Below are 9,496 nucleotides of genomic sequence, written 5' to 3'. Positions count from 1 at the left end.
GCCTCTGGCTTGCTTAATGTAGACAAAACATTAAAAAGCTGATTTCGTCGTGATTGATAAGGGGAGAACACAGGACTCGGAGGGTCAAGGCTCATGGTTAACAACTGGTTATTTTTTAGTTGTCGCCTACGATAGGCACAATTCTGTCGTCCTGTATTATGTGTTCCATTTTTCAGGAACTGCTTTGCTAGAAATTTTTTGTTTCATGTTGACCAGAAGGTGACCAGAGATACAGACGAGAATGTGGCGGCTTTGTATTTTAGCGAACCACGCACAGGCCCTTGCTGCCATGCTCGACATCTTGAAGCTTCTGGGGAAGAAATCAACGCGTCAACCTGAAACGACAGATAGACCAACCGATCTGGCTGAGATTGATCACCATATTCTAATCAGAACTAACAAGAAGTAAGTATAATAAAATGACACAGGGGATTAAGTCGCATTGATGCATAACAGCAAGGCATCCACGGGCCTTTCTATTTCTTCTTTCCTCTTTTAAATAAGTGTTCCGAGAATGAACAGTTCGCGCTCATGGAGGACATGGCAAATCAGAGTAGGTCTGTGCGCCAAGCTTCTCCGCAAGCACAAAGAGTGAGTCAGAAGGGCTTCAATGTGCTCCAGTTGCTCGAGGGTCCTTAATGAAGAAAGCTCGCGCGGTCCCTGGTCGGGAGGGGAGTTGGAGCGAGGTTCAACACTGAATGCGCGCACTCGAGCGTCTCGAGAGAGCGGGATTGGTCGGGAACAAAGCTTGTCCATCCAAATTTAGCTCTGACGTGGTTCGTTGATATTCATGCTATGCGAGAGTCTGCGCAAGTCTTATTCGTTTTTTTTTTCTTTTTGCAACGAGATTGTTTCCGAGAGTTCGCGAGAATTTGAGGGAAATTAAGGCACCTTTCGTTTCGGAGAGAACGAAACTCTAGTCAAAGTACACACTTTCAAAGTTTAATTAGCTTCTACACTGTACCGCCACGCAACTTCGAAGCTGTAAGTGCGTTTCCCAGAGTTTTGCGCAAAACGAAATCGGGGAAGTGCTGCGCGGGCTCATCAAAGAGTGCACTGATGCGAGTGCCAGCCGTAGTGGGTAAAAGCTCTCTGGTCAAAGAGTTGTTCACAAGTGTTAAATAAATGCCTAATTCTCGAGCATTTCGTCAGGAACGTTCTGGATGCATCTAAATGTCAAAACCAACGTACAGGATCCGTCAGAAGTTCCCAGGCTACATGGTCTGCTTTTCAGCAGCATATCCTGGCATGCTTACAAAGCTACCATAGTTGCCAGAGGTGAACGATACTTCCACTGCCATCCACACAGATTTCGAGGTACGGAGTGTGTCATAAATCTCCCACTACACGGCTCAAAAACAGAGCCTGTGACCTGGGAACTTTTGACGTGCCCTGTACGTATGTGTATGTATATATAGTTATGATGTCCGTGAGGTCAGACTCAAACACGAATACTTCCTGTGTCTTAACGTCATCATCATCAGCAGCAGCCTAATTACTCCCACTCCAGAGCAATGACCTCTCCCATACCTCTCCAATTAACCCTGTCCTTTGCCAGCTGCGGCCACCGTATCCCCGCCAACTTCTTAATCTCATCCGCCCTCCAAACATTCCGCCGCCCCTTGCTACGCTTGCCTTCTCCTGGAATATACTCCGTTACCCTTCACGACCGTCGGTCATCTTGCCTTCGTTTTACATGCCCTGCTAAAGTTTATTTCTTCTGCTTGATTTCGTCTAGCATGTTATTGACATGCGTTTGTTCCCTCACCCACTCTGCCGTCTTCCCGTCTCTTAACGGTACACCTATCATCTTCCTTCCCATAGCCCGCTTCGTTGTTATTAACTTAAGTTGAACCCTTTTGGTCAACCTCCACGTTTCTGCCCCATGGGTGAGTGAGTACCGGTAAGATACAGCCGTTATATACTTTTCTTTTGAGGACTATGGTGTATGGGCCGCTGTATTTCTAAGTGCTCACTGCAGTCACGGGTGCCTTGGCCTGGAAACGTTTGTAAGAAATGGTACGCTTCCCTACACACGTATATGTCTCCCCGCCTAGTATCCCAGAAAGCATAAATATACTATATGTAAAGGTATACTAATAATCACGCCCGACTTCTCGCGCTCACGTGAGAGTGCTTCTCTAAATCATCCCGCCGGGCTACGTACGTCAGACGCGTGTGTACGTGCGAACCGTCACGCATCAAGGAGGCCGCAGGTCGCGCTTGGTGTGAACTTGAATTGTCTCGTACGCACAAGGCACGCTCCTCAGGCGACAGGCGGCAGCTGCTGGCTGCGACTGGCTTCCACGCCGCAGACAGTCTTTCCCGGCGTGTTCTCGGCGGTCTCCGCGCCTTGCCTATTCCCCGCTGCATCCGAGAAAGGCCAATCAATCTTCCATTGTGCGCGAAAGTTCGCAATCCTCTTTTTCTCTCTACACTGCCATGTGCGGTGCCTCGGAAAGGACAAGGACGACACATCCTCTCCTCCACTACCCTACCCCCAATTCTTTCTTTTCGCGAATAACAAATTCGAAAGTAGGATAGAAAGGGAAAACACGTGTGTTTCCTGCACACCAATTCTGCGAGGTTCACCTGGATGACTCCTTTTTGCCACTATTCTTCTGTTATTTTTCGAACGTGGACCTTACGCTGCCGTTCCGAAGCTATAAATAAGACTTTACGCAGGGGCATTCTGCAGGTGACCGACAGGCTAGGCCGGCGAGGCAATTTCTGCACCAGATGGGCGATTACGCAAGATGGGAACACAATGCACACTAGCTGAAGTGGTGAGGTGCAGTATTAGCGCAGCAGCGGACGCAATATGACGTGTTCGACCAGAGCTGTTGCTGTTATCACGGTTTGGGCAAGCCTTAGTGGCAGGAAGCCCCGTTCTGCCCGTGATGGGATTTGGTTGGCGCAATCCAGCCGTCACTAAAGCACGGTGTTTTTTTAGATGGAGGTGTGGAGCAATATTTTTATATTTTTGACGTATTTTACTTTGTTGGTCAGTTTGGAGGAGAAGGAACAAAAACTTTACTTAATAAAACTTTACTTATGCCCACTGTTTGAGGCCAAAACCCACTTTTTGGCATCGCGGGATGATATCTTGTAACGAGGTTGCTCAGGACGTTTACATGCATACAAATGTGGTAAAGAATTTCTTTTTTTTTTTTTTGCGGGACCTCCCCCCCCCCGCCCCCCCCCCCCCCCCCACACACACACACAAAATGCCTGTGCATCAGTTTTGTTCCATACAGGAAATTTTCTTTTTTCAGCAAATTTTAGGAGTAAAACCTAGCAAAAAGGAATTCTTCACGGGTTTAGAAAAGCCACGGAACCTAAATTTTCTAGTTTTTTTCCCAAACTGCTGGCTTTTCTAAACCGCTGCAGAGAAATATTGCCACAAATAGAGATTTTATGGCCTAATTAAGGGAATTTTCGACTACTGCATGGATCACCACTGCTACATTTGTATTATACAAAGTTTTGCTCATGGGGAACCGCTAATCAAATGTTCTATCGACTTCAAATGAATCGCGAATGGTACAGCTGAAAGTCGAGCAATAAGTTAAGGTTTTCGTTGAGGAGCATTAAGTACTCTAGAGGTTAATTGTAACGCCTCTGTAGCAGGTTCACGAAAATTATCACAAACCATGTCTGTATCCTTTATTCACTTATCTCATGGTTTTGCGTTCGCATTTGATTTAGACGCTGACCACCCCACCACACGTGCTTTCGAGCAGCTGAGTGCGACCGTGGACGTTTAAAATGAAAAAGCGAATTACGGAAGCTCTGCGACGAATAAACACCATTTAAACTGGAATATTTGACCAGGTACCAGAATAAACAAAAATAAAATGTTGAAGACACTGAAATTAATGAGGTCCCGGCTGATATTACAAAGCGCTTTGAGTAACCATGAGAGAGAGGGAAGAAAATGGACATATGTCAGCCATGGTATTCGCCTTAAAATTACTGCGCTACGCTCTACACCGCAAACTACGCTCTAAATTGCACTCGTGCCAGTGCTGATTCCTGCTTCACGCTTTTTGGGAACATTTAGTGCCCTGCTGGGGAAACTACACTTCTCTAAGCAAGAAAACCATTTACTGTTTATCACAAAGCTTTTTAAACTTTGTAATATGATATGGAAAATAACAGTTATAAACTGCACGCGTAAGGCTAAGTTTGTATCCTCCTAGAAGTGCGCTTCGTGAAATGTCCGGTGCGTGCGGCGAAGTCTACCTTGTGGTCTACGCAGAGGCTGATCCATGGCATGGACAAGGAGAGTGGATGGTTGCCCGATCACATCACCCTCCTATACACAACAAATGTGGAGAAAAGCATTTATGAACGGGAAAGAGTTTATGAACGCAATTTTTTTTTTCATATATTGTAAGATTTTGTTGCAACAATCAATATATCCGCAGATATCCCGTCCCCACGCTTTCATTTTTTTCTTTTTGCTATTAACGTTCTCGCGATCGTCAAAAGCGTTTCCCATTTTTTTTTTTTTTTATGGTAGTGTGAAATGCTCCGTGCGAGCGATGGAAAAACTTGCTACGCGTCGGAAGAATACGGACCATTACTTTCAATATTTCCATAACAGTACTTTACAATTTTCCAATATTAGAAATTTGTGTCCAGAAATCCATGACCCCGAACTCACGGGCTGAAACAACCCCTCCCTCTCTCGACGTTTGTATAGAGCATGTTTTGCGGAGATTTTTTTTTTTTTTTCATGTTCCAGCATGTCGCAGTTTCTACAGCACCAGTGGGGGCACTGACGATAAAACTTATTCGCCACTAACGCGGGTTGTCTGGAACAGCGATTTTTCGTGAAATAAATTTGAATTTCTGAATGGCCCGCTTGCTTGCCGCATGTTTGCGCCTTTGTAGGCCGGCTACTGCATGGTTTAGGTAGCAAGGTCGTAAGTGAATCGAGTGAAAATAAATCGCAAAAATTACAGTTATGACAATGCTTTTCGCTGTGTCAGTACACGACCATTTTACATTTCGCCCCCACCGAAACGTAAAACGGAAGTCGCATTAAGCTATCGCATGTGTGGAGCGATACGTTCCCGGCATCGTAATATGTCGTAACCAAAAACTCCGCACTTCAATACCCTCAAAAACAGTGTTTCGCAGTCCAGCGCATGCCACGAGAGAATTTCTTCCTCTCATCAAATTCCGATAAGAGGGTGAAAAGTCCAGGAGTTTTTTTTTTCGTCCATTTCCTTTCAGCGCTCTTTATTTTTATCGACGTCATCTCTCTATTATTATTCTTGTGCACGCTAATACCGTACATACCCTATGTAACAGAAAAAGACGCGATGCCTTGCAGACAAGGGCGAGACAGCCCATATACCTGTCCGCTGCACCCTGCGCGTACCGGAGATGCAGGCAACGGAGGTAAAGCAACCGGAGACGCAGGCAACTAGAGAACTTCGCACTGGGCGACTCGCCGCCGCCGCCGCCAGCTCTCGTGTTCGTGATGGCGCGGCCTGACTCAAACACGCGCTCGGCACCGCCGCCGACTTCCTCTGGAAACTTTCCGCGCGCACTGTTGGACGAGGAAGCCGCATACCGGCCTGAGAGAGAGAGTGAGTGCACGCGACGCCGCTGCCGCCGCCAACGCGTGGTTTATTCACTCGTCGACTTCATGCCCTTGGCCTCTGCAGGTCTGGATCAGAATTCCATGGCAAGGAAACAGGGAGTGGGCGAGGGAATCAGAGTAGTTAGAAGCGAGAAGTGTCGTAAAGAGCACACACATACACGGCATGACAGCATTTTCGTGAGCAAATGTCTGGACGCTAGCACACACTGCAGAATTGAGATGTCAACTGCGTGGTTCTTACACACCAGTGTGAAATTCGCCTTTCTGTTTTTCCTCATCAGCACAAAGAACTGCCTGATCGCCAAGCGCGCAGGCTTTTTCATTTTTCTTCTCTCTCTCTCTCTCTCTCTCTTTCGGGAAAAGCAAGCGCGAAGAAGAGTGCCGGTGAGTAAAGAAAACGCAGCATTTGGACGAGAATTTCGCGTGCGTCCGCGCTTCTAATCGCGACTCAGGAGCGCGACGCTCGCTGACCTTGGTGTGAAATAGAAAACAACGAGAGCGACGCGCCTGTACCGTGACCGAACTGAGCTGCATGGACGGGACTGCGCGCCCCGCAGCGAACGAACGGCGAATTTCTTCTTTGTTTCTTTTTTTGTTTGTTTAGGAAGGCTTGGTGCCTGACAGTGGCACTGACTAGTATTCTTTCAGCACAGTGGAAAAAATGCTCTAGAACTGACATAATACATAACACTTCACAGCTGCAGTGCCCAGTACACAGTACAACACGCAACACAAGGCAACAATAATGTTGACAGAGGGTGATAGGAGACTAACACTAAACAGTGCATTGGATGTACTTGTTGTGTATGAATGAAAAGCGAGCAAAATATGCGTTAATTAAACAACGAAAAATTATGTTCACTGGTATACAAAGTCAATAGCAAGCAAAGAATGGTGTTCAGACAGTATCCTAAGCTGCCATAAATGTAGAAAATGTAATGGAAGTTGATTACAGCGAAGAAAGTAATTTCTGTTTGTTTGTTTGTTTGTTTGTTTGTTTGTTTGTTTGTTTGTTTGTTTGTTTGTTTGTTTGTTTGTGCAGACGTCAGATATGGTCTTAAAAGCGCTTTAAAACTAAAAGTTATTTCTATCGAGGGCTGTTAAATCACTCACCACTCACGTTCTGGAATGATCATGATGTGGGCATGCCGCCAACATCTGCTGGCAGTATTCGTTCTTGCTGACGGGCGGGTAAGCCTTTTTTTCTTTTCTTTGCTGTCCTGTCTTTCAAGCCGTTTCTCAAGATGAACTCACCCCAACTAGCCCTACTATATACGCTTGCTTATTTTTTTTTCTTACTTTCATACTCTCTTCCATACTATCTAGATGGATTCTTCAGCAGCGTACCAAGGATCGCTGAAGCAAAAATTTCAGGTGGAACTTGTGACGGCTGAAACGCGCATGCACTGAAGCTTTGTGTTAACTACAGCGAGGAAAAAAAACAATAAACATGGTGAGATCATTTTCTTTTCTTTTTTTTTCAATATGGATTTGTAGCAACTTGCTCTATATTCATATACGGTTTTAAGAATCTCCATTCCTCACGACGGAGTTACAAGGAACACAGTTCTCAGCAGCACACAACTAGGAAATGAAAAATAGGCTTAGTTGAGAGTTCGGGGAAGATGTTTCACCTGTTGCGGGTCTGAACTTAGGTTCGCCTTGTTAGTTACTCGTGCCGATACGTTTATGCAGCAGCGACACATAGCGGCACTTCTACATACCGCAGCTGTTTCCGCCAGCCTTCCTGTCCGGATGCCGTCCCTGGCATCGCCGGTCATTAACTCCTCGCTAGCCGCCTGCCACACGGCGGCGCCATTATCGCCAAGTTCGGCAGGAAGACGGGGCTGAATAAGTAGAACATCAACGGATTCATGCGAAGAGGATATAAATGTAACGGGGAGAGCGCAGTTCGTACTAACGCACAGCGCACTAGCACATAAAATAGACTTCACCGGATAGGTACTGGTTAGTGCGTGCCCTCGTGTTCATGTTGCACCACTACACGAGGTGGCGTAAGTTCGCCGACACTGTACCCTCATCGTGCCATCGTGAGCACGGCGGCGATGGTGTTTTGCTGCGCTGCGCATTAACTAGGCGTAGCTCGAGTTGTGCTGAATGGCGTACGTTGGCTGGCACACACCTCTCGGTTATACAGATAGAGAGAGCGTCATATCAGTGAGCGCACATCTAATTAATGCATCGAGGCCATACCGCTTGCCAGATAGAGGAGAATTCAAACAGGAAAATACGGAAATGTTCTTTGTCGCCTACTGTTATTACACTGCCTGTACCGTACTGCACATGTTACAGACAGCGATGACGAAAACAGGAGGAGAGGGGGTGCAGTCTGCGAACTAAATAGTGAATGAATGGAAGCCAAGCGACATGAAACAAGATCTTTTTTTTTCTCGTTTTTCAGGGCCACTGGGTATGCTATCAAACACACGACGATCAGGTCAGATATATCACTCCATGATACAAGATAGCCAGAAATGTAATCGAGAACATGCATATTTGTTACCGTTACAAGAAAGTCAATGAAGATTATCCGATACTCCTTCCCCTTTCAAATGAATGAAGGAAGCGGGTGATACATGAATACAGCCTCGCGCTGACTTTTTTTGTTGTTGTAGCTTTACATGCAGTTTTATGGCCTTTCTACGAATAAGTGACTGCAGCTTGAGAGCCTAGTGAGCAACTCAGAGCTGCGCGGTACGAGGGTGTGATGACGAGGCGGGTTATATTTGTATTTAATCTATTAAATATCCCACCTCTTTATATATTACACAGCACTTACTGAGCTTGAAAAATCGACGGCAGCTATTCCTGCTTTGCAGCCTCGTGAAATGGGAACCGCTCCCTCTCGTCTCGCTACGGCAGTTCAGCATAGCAAAGAGTATCTCTTTCCGCCACATAAACCCTGGCACTGCTTGCAAACCGAAAGCATTTGCGCGCGCGTGACTCGTGCCATTATTAGTGGCGGCTCGGGCTTCTTCTTTATTATATTTTGCCGCCGCCACATGGCGGCGTCGCCGGCGCCGGCGACGACAGCGCCAGGGCGCCTGCCGCTGCCGGCGCTAGCTGGCGTTGGACGCGCCAGCAGCCTCGCGCGCAAAAATAGCGCTGCGCGCGCGCGCGCGACACTTCAGTCATGGGACCCAGCGTCAGTGCGCAACTAGCGCATTACCAGCGGTTCGCTCGGCGCGTCAGAGCGGCGCCGCCTGTACCGCTGACGACGGGGCGCCGCCGGGCGGACGTGGCACGAGGCACGCGACCGGCTCGACCGCCCAGTGTTTTCTCGAACGTTCGCGCGCATGCTAGAACCCAACACGTGCTGCGGCCGGAACCGGCCTTCGGGGCGCGCGCGCGCGCTCTTTTGGTTACTTTTGGTTGCGTGCGCAGCTGGCGTGTTGACGGAAATAGGGTGTGGGCGGAAATATGTGTCAGGGAGAAAACAAGGACATAGAGAGGCGAAGAGACTTGAAATAAAGAAAACGACTACGCTTAAGTCACGATCTTAATGAGAATCCGAATGTCCCGAGACCAGTGCTCGAGACCGACTAGGTGGAGCACTGGCGGAGCGCATATGGCAGGTTTTCTGAGATCATGAATGGCAGTTTACCAACATCCCTCAAGAGAAAAGTATACAACACTTGTATCTAACCGGTTCTCACCTATGGGGCAGATACGTGGAGGCTAACGAAAAGGGTTCGGCTCAAGTTAAGGACAACGCAGCGAGCTATGGAAAGAAAAATGATAGCTTTAACGTTAAGAGACCGGAAGAGGGTGGAGTGGGTGAGTGAACAAACGCGGGTTAATGACATCCTAGTCGAAATCAAGAGGAAGAAATGGGCTTGGGCAGGGTATGTATGCGAA

At 47.3% G+C, this 9,496-nt stretch overlaps 1 long non-coding RNA gene across 2 annotated transcripts; it reads left to right on the top strand.

Annotated features, from left to right (window-relative positions):
* Positions 1 to 4,731: 4,731 nt before the first annotated feature.
* LOC149340334 (uncharacterized) lies at positions 4,732 to 8,219 on the top strand. 2 transcript variants are annotated; one of them, XR_016283599.1, is made up of 3 exons: positions 4,732 to 5,603; positions 5,682 to 6,808; positions 6,944 to 8,219. It is a non-coding gene; the product is annotated as an uncharacterized LOC149340334 (long non-coding RNA). The 2 variants fall into 2 exon arrangements; XR_016283598.1 differs by having other exon boundaries at positions 4,732 to 6,808.
* The last annotated feature ends 1,277 nt before the right edge of the window (positions 8,220 to 9,496 follow it).

Source organism: Amblyomma mixtum, chromosome 6 (assembly GCF_055824585.1).
Source record: "Amblyomma mixtum isolate Tamu chromosome 6, ASM5582458v1, whole genome shotgun sequence".
NCBI lineage: Eukaryota > Metazoa > Arthropoda > Arachnida > Ixodida > Ixodidae > Amblyomma > Amblyomma mixtum.
The sequence above is the reverse complement of the archived record's forward strand: the minus strand, read 5'-3'. Positions and strand labels throughout refer to the sequence as shown.